At 36.2% G+C, this 15,081-nt stretch overlaps 1 protein-coding gene and 1 long non-coding RNA gene across 5 annotated transcripts in view; both read right to left on the bottom strand.

Annotated features, from left to right (window-relative positions):
* LOC137083874 (secretagogin) overlaps positions 1-15,081 on the bottom strand; it is a 165,394-nt gene that overhangs the window by 111,975 nt on the left and 38,338 nt on the right. The window lies entirely within an intron of this gene.
* On the bottom strand, positions 1,906-5,713 carry LOC137083873 (uncharacterized). Of its 3 annotated transcripts, none has more exons than XR_010906637.1 (5): positions 5,545-5,711; positions 4,997-5,064; positions 4,725-4,826; positions 4,513-4,589; positions 1,906-4,225 (listed from the first exon to the last, which is right to left on the bottom strand). It is a non-coding gene; the product is annotated as an uncharacterized lncRNA (long non-coding RNA). The 3 variants fall into 3 exon arrangements; XR_010906636.1 differs by having other exon boundaries at positions 4,744-4,826; positions 5,545-5,709; XR_010906635.1 differs by having other exon boundaries at positions 4,744-5,064; positions 5,545-5,713.

Here is a 15,081-nt window from a genome sequence, read left to right as displayed (position 1 = left end):
ACATTCCTCTCTCTCGTCCTGAAACGATGGTGCATAGTATGTGATTATGAAATGCATCACATTGGCCCTCATTTATCAGTCTTGCGTAGAAACGGGCGTACTGTATATGTTGGCGCAAGATTATGCTTACACTCCTCTCACCGCCTGATTTATGAAGCTGTGCGCACCTCTGCAATTCAGGTGTACGCAATACCTGCCCTTGATAAATGCCGCGGCTGAAAACGATCGTCATTAGAATAACACGGCCCTATATATTCAAGTCTCCGCCTCCCCTACACCCTCATTTTACGCCATGGACACACGGAAGATGGCAAAGAAGCGAAACTTTTCCGACGTGGAGATCGGGCGCGCCTCAATCATCCTACTAGTCCACTAGTCAGGGCACTGATTAGGACATAAGTCAATGGACTGACTCCCTGATCAGTGCCCTGACTAGTGGACTAGTGAGATGATTGAGCCCATCGAGACAATTACCAGGGAAGTGGAAAAAAGCGAAATTGTTTTATTTGGGAGTTTAAAGAGTGGGATTAAAGGCACCCAAAAACAAACAAATATGTACCCAAATTACGAGTACTTTTAATAGAGCGGAGGTTGAGAAGCACATTCCATCAGTTTAAAGCTGTTTGGATGATAAATTAGGCCTACCTCACAGTGCATTATTTTAAAGCACATGTTTTGAAACAATTAGCATTTAATTTCGTATCACGGCACATTTATTGGGGTGTACGATATGATGATGTGATGTGGAGTAGCCTCCATTCATTCACATTAATAATTGCATGACAACTTGTAAGATTCTTTTTATTATATTATTATGATTTTTATTATTAATGATGCTTATTGTTATTTAGAAAAATAATATTGTTATTATTTATTTTATAAAGAAGAAGAATGTAATTTTTATTATTTTGTCAGTCTGAATTATTCAGTCCCAGTCCGTGCGCAGCTGCCGTACAGGCTCGCAACTGGAGGAATACATGCCTCAAATGCTTTGGTAGCCTATAGTTACACAAATTAAACATTCAAGTCTACGTTGCACAAAAATAAACACTAAAGTTTATAATTACAATGTTGTTGTTGTTGTTGTTGTTGCTTTTTACAGTGGGTCCCCTTGTGAAAAAAAAGTGCACTTTAGTGTACTTTTATAAAGTGTACTTATTACACAGATAATGTACTTATACTAAATACATTTAATTGTGCAATTAAATGCAATGTTTTCGGTGTACTTAACACACATTATATGTAATTGATTTCAAATTTATCACATATTAAGTTGAAATAAAATACAATAAGTTGCAATTAAGAGTGATTTTTTGGAACAACTTAAGTGGTACTTAAATACAACTTTATATGTACTTTCATAATCGCTTCTAGTGTATTAAAATTGTAATTAAAGTGCACTGCTCAATGTACTGACAAGCAATTAATGTGAACTAAAACATACTTTAATGTCAGCTAAATATACACTTAAGTGTGAATTAAATGCAATGTTTTCGGTGTACTTAACACACATTATATGTAATTGATTTCAAATTTATCACATATTAAGTTGAAATAAAATACAATAAGTTGCAATTAAGAGTGATTTTTTGGAACAACTTAAGTGGTACTTAAATACAACTTTATATGTACTTTCATAATCGCTTCTAGTGCATTAAAATTGTAATTAAAGTGCACTGCTCAATGTACTGACAAGCAATTAATGTGAACTAAAACATACTTTAATGTCAGCTAAATATACACTTAATTGTGCAATTAAATGCAATGTTTTCGGTGTACTTAACACACATTATATGTAATTGATTTCAAATTTATCACATGTTAAGTTGAAATAAAATACAATAAGTTGCAATTAAGAGTGATTTTTTGGAACAACTTAAGTGGTACTTAAATACAACTTTATATGTACTTTCATAATCGCTTCTAGTGTATTAAAATTGTAATTAAAGTGCACTGCTCAATGTACTGACATCCATTCTACTGTCTTAAAAACAAGCAATTAATATGAACTAAAATATACCTTAACGTAATTTACATGTACACTCTAATATAATGAAATACATTCATAATTACATTTTTCAAATAATACAGCTGCAATTTCGTATAATAAACACATCCAAATTTAAATCCTCTACATTTATTGACAAAACGATCTGTAAAACAAATATACAAAAAAAACTTTTTTTTGATGCCCAAGAAAAACCCAAAAAACTATTTACACAAACACAAATTCATTTAGAAAGAGTCTGGAGGACAATGAGGATTATATGCAATTATATGTAATTATATGCATTATTATATATCTCCCTCATTCAAAGGTACCTTAATCTACCCATCACAGAAAATTACCTCACACAACAGATGAATAAATACAAACAAATGGAAAGAAAAGAATCGTTTCATGTACAACACTAAGATTCAAAACTTTGGGTAACGTTTAATTAGTTAACTACTTAATTTAACATGAACCTAGAATGAATAATAATATAAACATTTATTTATCTTAGTTAATGTTAATTTCAACATTTACTAATTAGGGGTGTAACGGCACATGTATTCATACCGAACCGGTTCGGTAAAGGACTTCCGGTACAGTGCACGTGTGTACCGAGCGGTACGAATGCAATCTTTAACAGTTAACAGACGGCTTGTTTAATGAGTGGAACACACTTCAATACAAGTTTTCATAAGAACATATGTATTCTGTCAATTTTATCATTAAATTCAAGTGATGCCATATTGATGCTCTTTAATGTGACATGACAGATCACTGTAAAGACATCAGTTCAAGCAGCAACGCGGCACGAGTGAATGTGATCACCTTGTCATAGTCAAAGAATAAACATGAATTAACATCAGAAGGTATGTTAAGGATACATTACAACTTACTAAAATGTATCACATTGTGTAATCGTTCAGTGTTTCAACAGCAGAAAGACGTCGATAAAACACGAGAGAGATGAACTCTTTCACTAAATGTATGCATTATATTAGCCTATATATTCATCATATTCTACTTAACCTGAAAACCTGAAAAAAATCTAACCTATAATTAGATTTATAAGTTAATGCAAAAACAGTCTTATGTGAAGTTTACACGTTTGCATACAATGCGAGTGCAAGTAAGGCCTCCCTATATAGTCTACACTATATAGCATTCTTTGTCATTTGATTAAACAGAAACAACAAGGCAATTATATATTACATTCTGAATCAAATTATAATCTTTGTGTGCCCTTTGTTAGAGTTAAGCTTGGTGAAACATCCTTCAGATATGTCGCAGCCTCAGATTGGAATTTGCTCCAGACTGAGTTGAAGCTAAAAGATCTGGTGACATTTAGTCATTTTAAAATTTTACTACATCTTTTTGAGAGTAAATGAATGGTGTGTAATTGTTTTTGACTGGTTGTATGTTTTCTGTTTTTTATGTGACTTTTTATGTATAACTGTACATGCAAACACAGCTGGCTATCTTGGCCAGGACAGGACATTTTAATCTCGGTGAGTTTTTCTCCTGGTTAAATAAAGGTAATAATAATAATAATTAGTAGAGATATTTTTTATATTATATTTTTAATTCTTTAAGAAACCTTTAGATTAGGATAATTACAATTTGTTCAGTAAACCAATAAAAAAAAAAAAAGCATTTTTATATTTAGTGTTCCTCCCCGAACTGTCAGCTTTGTGTACTGTTACACCTCTATTATTAATGCAATCTTAAATGTTAATTATTTAATGCATTGTTAACTTGCATGAACAATGACTATAAATTTAATTAACTAGCTTTGAACTATAATTTATTAAGCAAGGTCAACAACTATTAATAAACACTGTAAAAAATTAAATAAAATAAATAAATAAAAAGAAATCACTGTTAGATCATGTTGGTCAATACATTAAATAACGTTAACAAATTAGATCTTATTGTAAAGTGTTACTGAACTTATAAGCTCTTAAACCTTTACTAGCACCAAAATTAGGACCAAAAGGTTTATTCTAAAATCTTATTCCAGCATTAGTGAATGAAAAAAAAAAAAAAAAAAACTGAAGAACTCCAAAGGCACACAAAATTGTTTGTCACCAACTATTTTCAAGTTGTTTGGAAAGTGCTGTTTATGTCAATGTCCCAGAAGCTCTCCATCAGTAGGAAACTGGCGCACCATCTCTCCACAGTAGATGTGAATGGACATGTTCCAAAGAGGCAGGAAAGCAAAAAAATATATACCTTGAGGAAAGAAAAAGAAAACGCACAAAGAAAAAACTTGTTTATAAAACAGATCTATCCATTATTATAATTGGCTCAATTAAATTAAAACGATAGATGTACAGTTTATATTCACACAGCAGTATCTGTATGAAAAAAAGAAGAAAAAAAAGAAATAGCCATAAGAGGGATCATAAAAATGAGCATGTTGTCTCTTTTTTATCTAGTACTGCCCTGATGAAGCAGTTTATTCTGCATGGTGTGTGTAAGCTTTTGACCACAACTGCATCCCCTATGTGATGAATTACCTCAGTCGTCAGGGTAGAATGATTGGAGAGGTTCCTTCACGTATCCCACTGAGCACATCATCTTCACTGACACTGGACTTTAAAAAGAGAGAACATTTTAATAATGGTTTTTATTCCTACTTTACAGGGAATTAAACATAACTTAAATATAGATAAATAACCCAAGACCAATGTAAATTGAGAAAAGTATTCTTGAATTTTCCTCATCTTGCCTTGCAAGTTTCAGCTTACCGCACCATCTCCATGAAGGATGTTCCTGTATTTACCACGCCTGGCACAGCAATGCTGCGGCTCCTTTCCTTTGGGTGTGTGGCCTGTAAAATATATAATGATTAGGGGATCTGTAAATGCCCAAGTGGGAATGTATTACTTACAAATGGACAAGATGCAAAGCATTTGAAAGCTAAAGACTTGATAGTTATGTTTTAGCTTGTGTGATCAGTGTCATGGCTGGGCATAAATTCATAATTAACATTAACTTGACCTCATCAAGATGGCTCCGTGATTCCACACAGCTTGCACTGGATCTCCAATAACACATCTGTATTGATCCTACAAAATAAAAAATAAAATAAGCACAAAATATTAAAAACACAAATAGTACTTACATCTTACTCTCCAAATGCAAAAAGAAAAGAACATATTAAAATCATTATTTCATTACTGGTTGTTGTTATACGTTAAGTTAATATATGGAATAAATGTATATAACGTTAAATGTCTTCTGTCCATTTAAAAAGTAGGAGATCGATTAAAATATTGTATTTACAGCAGGCAAATTCATTGAACATGCCCACACCGGCGATCACATTCCGATTTAAGAAATTATTATAATGCAATCTTAGATACATGAATATGAATAATACAATCTTAGATACATAGGAAACATGATTAATGTTAATTCACCTCCCGAGTCCATATTGCGTCTATCCTATCTGCGATTAAACTAAATAACTACTACACTGTAATAGAGAGCTACCATGTTACGGTGAAAATGTAAAATCAAGAGAGCTTATATCAAGATATACTTACTTGACTCGTTATTTGTAGCATATAACGTCTCATCTGTAATGATCCAAACGGTTCGCTCCTCTGTTGTCTGTTCTCTTCAGCTTCATTTTCCTCACGCATCGAGATGACGCAATCATGGCGAACCGCGCATTTTTCAAAATCATGACGTAGTATTTTTGGCGCATGCGCATTGAAATATTAAGTATAAATATAAAATAAGATATTGCGTGCATTAAATGTTGATTATAAATCACTTATTAATTATCCATTTCTGTTCAGGTTGTTCTTAAACACTGTGTAGTTGGACTGTATTTCAGAGAACTTGACTCATTCACCTAACTAAAAGTCAATCATGTTTAGTCTGATTAAAATGAAATAGCCTATTTTAACTGAATTTTAATGCAAATTAATTTGGTTTAGATTTGTTCTTTTTCTTGGAATTAATGCAATTAAATGTGTGTTTAATCGCCATACAACAACATAATATTGAAAGTAGGTTATTCTACACAGATGTAAAGTAGCCTACAGTAAATTAGACAACTCCTCTCATAAAGATTGACAATGTCAAATTATGTAGAAAACTGACACTTGTAGTTGAGTTCATAGGAGCTAGTTATAACATTTCAACAGTATGTTGTACTGGAGTGTAAGCGAGTGAAATTTTGAAGAAAAATACATTAACCAATGTAAATTTGGACAACTAATTTTTAAAAAAAAAATCATTTATTTTCCATGTGCTTTGTCATTAGTAAAATAAGTGCACTTTATGAAACAAACTCATAATTAAAATGGTTTAAGTAAATTTAGGTGTAGACATTACAAGGTGCATTTTTAAAAAGTGCACTTAAGTGTGTTTATAAATATTGTCATACAAGTGTACTTTCTTTAAGTGAAAATTAATTATATATTATTACAAAGCGCACTTATTAAAAGTGCACTAAAGTGTGTTTATAAATATTGTCATACAAGTGTACTTTCTTTAAGTGAAAATTAATTATATATTATTACAAAGCGCACTTATTAAAAGTGCACTAAAGTGTGTTTATAAATATTGTCATACAAGTGTACTTTCTTTAAGTGAAAATTAATTATATATTATTACAAAGCGCACTTATTAAAAGTGCACTAAAGTGTGTTTATAAATATTGTCATGAAAGTGTACTTTTTTAAAGTACAAATTAATTATATATTATTACAAAGCGCACTTATTATAAGTGTACTAAAGTGTGTTTATAAATATTGTCATGAAAGTGTACTTTGTTAAAGTACAAATTAATTAGATATTATTATAAAGTGCACTAATTAAAAGTGCACTAAAGTGTGTTTATAAATATCGTCATGAAAGTGTACTTTGTTAAAGTACAAATTAATTAGATATTATTATAAAGTGCACTTATTGTAAGTGTACTAAAGTGTGTTTATAAATATTGTCATGAAAGTGTACTTTTTAAAAATACAAATTAATTAGATATTATTACAAAGTGAATTTTAAAAAAGTGTACTTAAGTGTGTTTAGAAATATTGTCATTAAAGTGTATTCTCTTTAAGTACACTTAAGTGGCACTTAATTTTAATTATATCATATTATCTACAAGTGCAGTTTTTAAAAAATATACTTTAAATATATTAAGTGCACAAAAAATACACTTTCAATACAATTAAGCACACTTCTTTTTCACAAGGGTCATAATATAGCATATCTTTGTCAGTGCGTTTTGTGGTGTTAGGAATTGTTTTTCTGCACATTTTCGCACTAACTCCATCGTAAATTAAGCAAATTAAGTCATAAATGGAGACAAAGATAGTTCTCTCCAGCCTAAAACTCTTACCCATGATTGGCCATCTCAGGAAAAGATGGGCATATGTACTGCACCTTTAAAGGACAGTAACACCAGCATATCGTTGCTCAGTCAACTTCCCAACTTGAACGAGACGATCTCCTCTTCCTCCTTTTCGGTAACAACACTCGCTCCCAAGCAACTTTCAAATTTCCTGCAGATCGGAAACACGAACTCCGAACGAGAGAACGCTCTGAGAGGTCTTGCGCACATCCATTTATACTCAGCACAAAGAAGCCCATGCAAGTATAAATTCTATTGAGCTATAGATGCGTTTTAAGACTTTTGAAGGTGATATTATCCATTGCTGGCTCTCTGGGGTTGCTTGTTGTAAAATTGCCATACTGCTTGCCTTTTCTCTTTCTCTCCTTCTATTTCATTACCTGTCGTTACTGTATATACATGTATTCTTTATCTAGTCGTATGTATTCGTAGTATTAATTATTAAAACCATTGTATCCATGTTTAATTGTCATTGTTACTGCTCACAAGACATAAGTCACTTTAATGTTCAGATCTAGCTACAGCTCTCATGAGTATCTTTGAATACTTTACTAATATCCCAATAGCTCGGAAAGTTTATTCTTTATGGCCAGAGGAGTAACCTTCCCGAAGATTTGCGTAGAAAGAATAAAAGCTTTGAGAGTTGATAAGCGATTGTACTGATCGTTCGTTAAAAGAACGGATCAGATGAGTTTTGAATTAATTCTTTAAAGGTTATTCTGTAATGATATTCCAGCGGGTGTGTTTTTGTCTAACGTATCTGAAAATGGAGTGGACATTGGGTTTGACGGGGACATGAATGAGGCGGAACACTTGAATGCAGTTGATGGTAAGTATGTTTGAGCTGATTGTATTTGTTTTTCTGCTATTAACTAACTAGTATGTTACAGTAAATAATCTCTACCGTATATTGCTAATTTTATGTATTTACTTTGCCACATAGAGAGTAGCACTGGAAATGATGCAACTTCTCCAGTTCTCCCGGAGGAAATGTAAGAGGATAGAGATTCTTACATCAGCTGATACGTCTGTTAACGTTAGTGGAGAGGAAAGCTTTTCAGCCACAGCACCAGATGTTTATCCACCCCGGACAAAAGGTGACATGTTTTTAATGTAAATGTAATTTCAGTGACTGGTCAAAACTGGCAAAAGCAAGGAAAGTAGTAAATATACTGGATATAAATATAATACATAGGCCTATATATTTAAGTAGACCTATAAGACAACTCGTTGTAGGATATTACTTTGATAACAGACTTGCCAATCATATTCAGCAGTTGTTAAATAGGCTAAATATATTCTATGCAGCACATATTTGTCCTACATTTAAAATATGTATAAAACTTGGAAATACTTTAAATATTTTTTTTTTGTTTGTTTGTTTTGCCAAGACTTAGCTGTTACTACTATCAAAGCTTGTCACATCAAGTGACCTTTGTTTTGTTTTTTTATGGAAATGTCTAGGTAACACTCGAAGAAAGTCTGCGAGATGCACTGTGATTTCTCAGCATCAACAGTTCATGGTGCAGATGATGAGGCAACAGAATGAATGGGTTCAAGACCAAATCCAACAATCAGAAACAAAGAGAGGAGAGACTACTTAGTGCTTTAATAGAGAGCAATGCCCGCTCCACCGAGCGCATTATGTCAGTACTTGTTGAGGGATTCCGAAGCACACAGCCAACGTTTGCACCTCCTTCAATGCACCCCCCACACTTTCAAGGGTATCACGCACAGCCATCTAACTTTCATATGCATGGATCTACTGTGTCAAACACATCCACTCCAGAACATGGGTCAGAAGAAGCAAATAACTATGCTCGATCATATAGTCACCTGTGAGCAGCCTGCCATTAGGCTAGCATAAAAGCTGCTTATGCAAAATATTTTGTGAATGCCTGCACTCTAAAAACTAATACTATGATTTACTCAAATTTTTTGGTGAAACATTTTTACACTAAAAAAATTGAGGAAATTTTAAAGCAGTGAAATCAATTATAGACACCATATGAACTGAGTAAATGTAAGTAAAAAAAATTAAGTAGATCTGAGTAACTGCATTTGTTACATTAACAAATTCAATTGAGTAGAAAAAATTGGGTAAAAAGCATTTAAAAACCAATATTTATGACTAATATGAACTGTTTTTACTTATGAGTATTACTAACTTGTATAGTATAACTTTAATTTCTTCTAAACCTTTGTAAAATACTCCACAGTCCACACAAACACACTTATACATGACATGGCCTTTATTGTCGACGAGTACAGCAATAACGTTACAGCATATATTACTGTTTTGACATTTAAAGAATAACCGTTATTTTACAACATTTAAACTCATGTAACAGACATTTTAGAAGTAAAAATGAAACATTTAAAAGTAATTCAAGTGTAATTAACCGGTCTGTTATCCACCGTATCAGCGCTGTTTCTCGACCGTGAGATGGACTAACGTTAGCGGCCTGCGGGTGGACTTTGAACTTGAGACCGGTTTCATTCGTAGCTGAAAGATGCTGCGAGGCGCCACTCCATAACCTGGCAATAAACAAACAGTGCCCAGTTTAAATAAGATTTTATCATCCAAATTCATTATATTCATTATCTTTACGAATAAAGTTGTGTGTTTTGAGCAACACAGCAGGCATTTCAAAGACCAACGCCACACGTTAACTTAAGGTGACTCACACTGCGTCCCTAGATGTTGTTTTGAATTAAATAAAATGCCTTTTAGCACAGTAATGATTATATAGATAAAACAAAACATACAAACCTGAATTTCACAGAGGAAATGCCCCAATTCTGCGACGCTGAGAAGAAGAAACTGCTCTGGTGACTGAGGAGAATTCAAATATCTGCACTCACTCAACCGTCGAGCTGTCGTCACGTCAGAGGGTGGGGGAGGGGTGTATTGTTTTAATCCCTTAAACTTACTCAATTTCTTCAGTGTGTGTTAAATATTAATAATCTTGATTTTAATTAAGTAATATTTGTGGTTCTTAAAACATATCGGTTTAATTCTCCATTCTCAAATATTTTGAAATACATTTCACAAATGTATTAAGTATATTTAAAATAAATAATTGGTTATTTGAATACTAAATTATTTTAGTGAAAAAAACTTAAATATAACTATACATTTTAGACAAAATTAACTGTTGGATTTTTAGTCAATTATTTTGGTATGTTTAACTAAAACCATCAAGTAAATGATATTGAGAGATTTTATTAAGTTAATAAAGTTAATTATTACTGTGATATTTACTAAGCCACTGAATTATTTTTTAGAGTGTGTATTGGCTTGAGTTTAGATATGTTTGAAATTATTCCTACCTCTTATTTGCCTGTTACAGGGAAAACATTGTGCCTTGTCCTTTGTTATATGAAATTGCTTAAAAAGTGAAACTACTATATTTTTTGTAAAATAATATTTTATTTAAACCTTTGTTTTGTGTAAAGTAATATTAACACAAATGACCAGAAATTAAAGAAGTCTAATTGTAATTTTTGTAGCTTCATTTTCTTTGCAGTGTTTCTGTATTTAAAGCATACAAAACCAAATTAAATGTTTCTTTCTGTGATGAATTACTTAGTTACACAAAATACTTGTTTTACAAATTACAAATAAATGGTTGACATTAAAATAAAAGTATTGCATTTCTTCATAAAATACCTTGAATGCAGTTAACTTCAGAGACTACACATAACACTGTTGAACAAATACCAAGTGTGAAGTTGCATATTCCTAAAAGAAAGCAAATACACTGAAAGTTCACCACTTGTACCTAATGTATACTGTCACGAAGGGGAAAATGTGCTGCCATGTATGCAGATAATGCATCTCTCATGACATCAGCATCTGGACTGGGAGTGTGGTTCTGTGGTGCACTATGGGGCTGAGGTAAGGCCCTCTCGGTAACAGTTGCCTCCTCTTACCAGCTTTGGGGGACCTGCTCTTTTTCTCTTTCACAATAATTGTGCAGTGCACAACATGTTGTAACCATGCAAGGTGAGAAGGCCTCCCAAACGCAATTTCATGATTCCATGATTCCAGACCTTGGGGGACCTGCGGTAACAGTGGACTGAGTCTGGAGTAAAAAAATCCAGAGCCACGGTACACAGGCATGTGCAGGAAATGGGCTACAGGTGCCGCATTCCCCAGGTCAAGCCACTTTTGGGCTACAGAGAAGCAGCACTGGACTGTTGCTTAATGGTCCAAAGTACTTTTTTACGATGAAAGAAAATTTTGCATGTCATTCGGAAATCAAGGTGCCAGAGTCTGGAGGAAGACTGGGGAGAAGGAAATGCAAAAATGCCTGAAGTCCAGTGTCAAGTACCCACAGTCAGTGATGGTCTGGGGTGCCATGTCAGCTGCTGGCAGGGCCGTGCACAGGGGGGTGGCCCGGTGGCTAGAGCCACTGCTCCTTTGCCCTCATTAGCTAACGTGCCCGTCTTGCCCCCTTCCCTCCCTCACCCTCAGAGGATTCCCTAAAAGCGCTCTGTTCCGCTAAAAATCCACTAATTCCGCTAATCCGTTCCGTGCTTTCCCGTTCACTCCGCAGCTTTGCTCAAAGTCAGCTGTGTCTGCTCTCTGTGGAGACGACAGCTTCAGAATGTCAATTGTGTTAAAAGGTGCTCCACGCATCCTGCTTATCATTATTTACATTCCTCTGAAATACTCTCCAACCTTTATTAAGGACTTTACAGAATTGTAATCAACAATTTCCTCAGAGTTTGCTATTGCTGGGGATTTTAACATTCACATAGACAATACTGAATCCAGTACAACAAAATAGCTCATGACTGTTCTTAACACTTTTGATTTAACATAGCATGTACATGGACCCACACACAATCGTGGTCACACTCTAGATTTACTTATCAGTAAGGGTCTAAACATTTCATCAATTGTTATTAAGGATGTGGCACTGTCTGATCATTTTTGTATTTTCTTTGATATTTCAATCTCTCCTGCCTTCAATGTCAGATGCGCTAATGCACACCCAGGGCACAGAATGATGTGCTTGAAGCAACATGAGTCATAGCACGCAGAGGGAGTGCCCTCGCTTCACAACATTCAAAGCACAAAGGAAAGAGATATTGATGCGGCGTACTGTAGGCCTAATATAGCCTATCTATGCAATAGTTTGTTAAACCTTTTCTGTAAACTATTTTAAGTATAATAGTTCTGTAAACTATTTTAATGCTGCAGTCCGTAACTTTTGGTTTAACCTTGGTTAATAAACAGAACTGCATGGGCTTTGCGGAAGAACATTGCAGCCGGAGCTACTTCTCTCGGTTTAATTCTATGGCGGATCACGCAGGGACTGTGCTCCTCCCCAGCAATACCTACCAGTCTGGCCTGAAATAGTCCCTATATAAATACTTATTATAAGTGTACCATAATGATTCAGGGAAAGACAATAACACAGTTTGGAAAATTAATTCATGTTGTACATTCTCATTATACAATTTGGGTAAATCTTGAACACAAAAAAAGTTACGGACAGCAGCTTTAAGTATAATAATAGGCATATTGAATCATCATCACGTTGACTGTCAAAACACAACACAGTTTGAAAACGACACCACAGCAGAGGGAGGGAAGAGTTTATGTGAACTTGAATTTGTCGACTTTAATGTTCATCTTTACCTCATTAACCATATATATATATATATATATATATATATATATATATATATATATATATATATATATATATATATATAACCTCATTTACCTGTACCTGTATTAAACTATGAGAAAGCTTAAGATAACTGTGTGTAACGGCTTGAACTTACATGTACATATTCATGTCATGGTAAAACTTTACGGTAAGGGTACATGAATTATCATGAATTCATTCATGATTTATGAATTACCACATGCATTAATATATCATGAATTGTCAGGAACTAACAGGAATTCAAAGTCTTTCATTCATGACTTCATGGATGAACAACACCTTATTTAAAACATTAACGTCCCCGGTTACGTATGTAACCTTAGTTCCCTGAGAACAGGGAACGAGACGCTGCGTCAGCTGACGCTACGGGGAACGCCTTCAGCGTGACAGGTGTCTAAAATCGCTATCAAATCACAATCCTACTGACCGTCGGCAGCTGGGAATGTTATCACCATGCGACCAGGAAGTATAAAAGGGCACCGTGCTAACATGACGCTATCCGCTTCGTCTGAAGGGACTGTGGGCAGGCACACCTTAAAGCATGGCCATGTGACGCAGCGTCTCGTTCCCTGTTCTCAAGGAACTAAGGTTACATACGTAACCGGGGACGTTCCCTTTCGAAAGGGAACTCACTCTGCGTCAGCTGACGCTATGAGGAACGATATACCCACGCCGCCATGCTGAGGGGAGTACACGCCCCTTACTAGCACTGAGAACTTCCTGGACGAGTGTTCGCAGGAAGTCTGAACCACTCCCCCTCTAGCCACACAGGCTGCCAGTGACATCACTCCCTACGGTCATAGCCCAAGCTATATGCCTAAGAGAGAACCTAAACAAGTTTTATCTGAGGTTTCCTACTGTCGGCTTGCTCGAGGGCCTGGGACCTACTACTTCGAAGGAAGGAGTCCCTTAAGGGAATGTGGCTAGGGGACCCGAGGGCGCCCCAGCCGTCACTAATTCGGGAAAAACCTTCACCGAATGCCACCAGGGAGGCCTCACCTGGCATAACTTCTGTAGGACACCCCAGCTTGGCCAACCCTGTCTGTCAAAACAGAGCCTTCACCGAATGCCACCAGGGAGGCCTCACCTGGCATAACTTCTGTAGGACACCCCAGCTTGGCCAACCCTGTCTGTCAAAACAGAGCCTCCGGACATCGCTCTTACTCATGAGCATCCAGACTGAGGGACTGCAAACTGGCAATGTCCTCCTCAGACCGGAACTCGGAGACGGGAATCCTGGAGAGCAGTACTCAGCTTAGTGCTTCTTACCCTTGCCATCGAGGGGAGTCTCTTCTGCTCGATCCTAGGATCTACTGAAAACATTTATTACAGGGGTGCTCAGGAGGCCTAAAAAAGGCCTATGGACTGATCTACCCGGGAGGCCCCAAGGGGGGCCTGCCCGTCTGATCAGACTCAAGCGGCCGTAAGCTCGCAGACGACCCTCAATGAGGGGAGCACTTAAGCCAGCTTGGTAGGTAAACCATGCTGTAGGCTAGCCAGTCCCTGTCCTGAAGGGACTGCGCAGCAGAAACGGAGTCTCGTCGTGCTAGGGCATGAGCCCGCCCCTGAGTTATACCGGCCCAGGCTGGGACCCACCGGCGGGCAGCCGCTAGCTGTCAGCACAAAGCCAGTTATACGTTCCCGCTTAAGGGAACCGTTTCCCCTCCAGGGAGGCCAGGAGGCGCCTCTACCTGGCACCGTTAGTGCTAGCTGTTAAGAGCCGCAGGCAGGTGGCTTTACTGGTTCCTTAGGGGGCCCATGAGGCTATAACGCCAGAAGCCACCCATGCTAATGGCTAGCTTGTCACCGAGACCTGGTCCGGGAATCCCCTCCCAAAGAGGCCCAGAAAGGCCTGACAGCACAATGCACTGACCTACCGAGCGTCCCGGCTCGGGGGCTTACCCTCAGGCGGCCTGGAGCGGCCTACTTCCTGCCAGCCAATCTGCAAACTGTCGGGAGTTGCTGTGTTCCCGGGGCTCGCCTCCAGGGAGGCCTGTTTGATGCCTACGTATAGTCCGGTCTTTTAGGGT

The sequence above is a fragment of the Pseudorasbora parva genome, chromosome 7, assembly GCF_024679245.1.
Source record: "Pseudorasbora parva isolate DD20220531a chromosome 7, ASM2467924v1, whole genome shotgun sequence".
NCBI lineage: Eukaryota > Metazoa > Chordata > Actinopteri > Cypriniformes > Gobionidae > Pseudorasbora > Pseudorasbora parva.
This window is presented reverse-complemented; position numbering and strand designations above follow the sequence as displayed.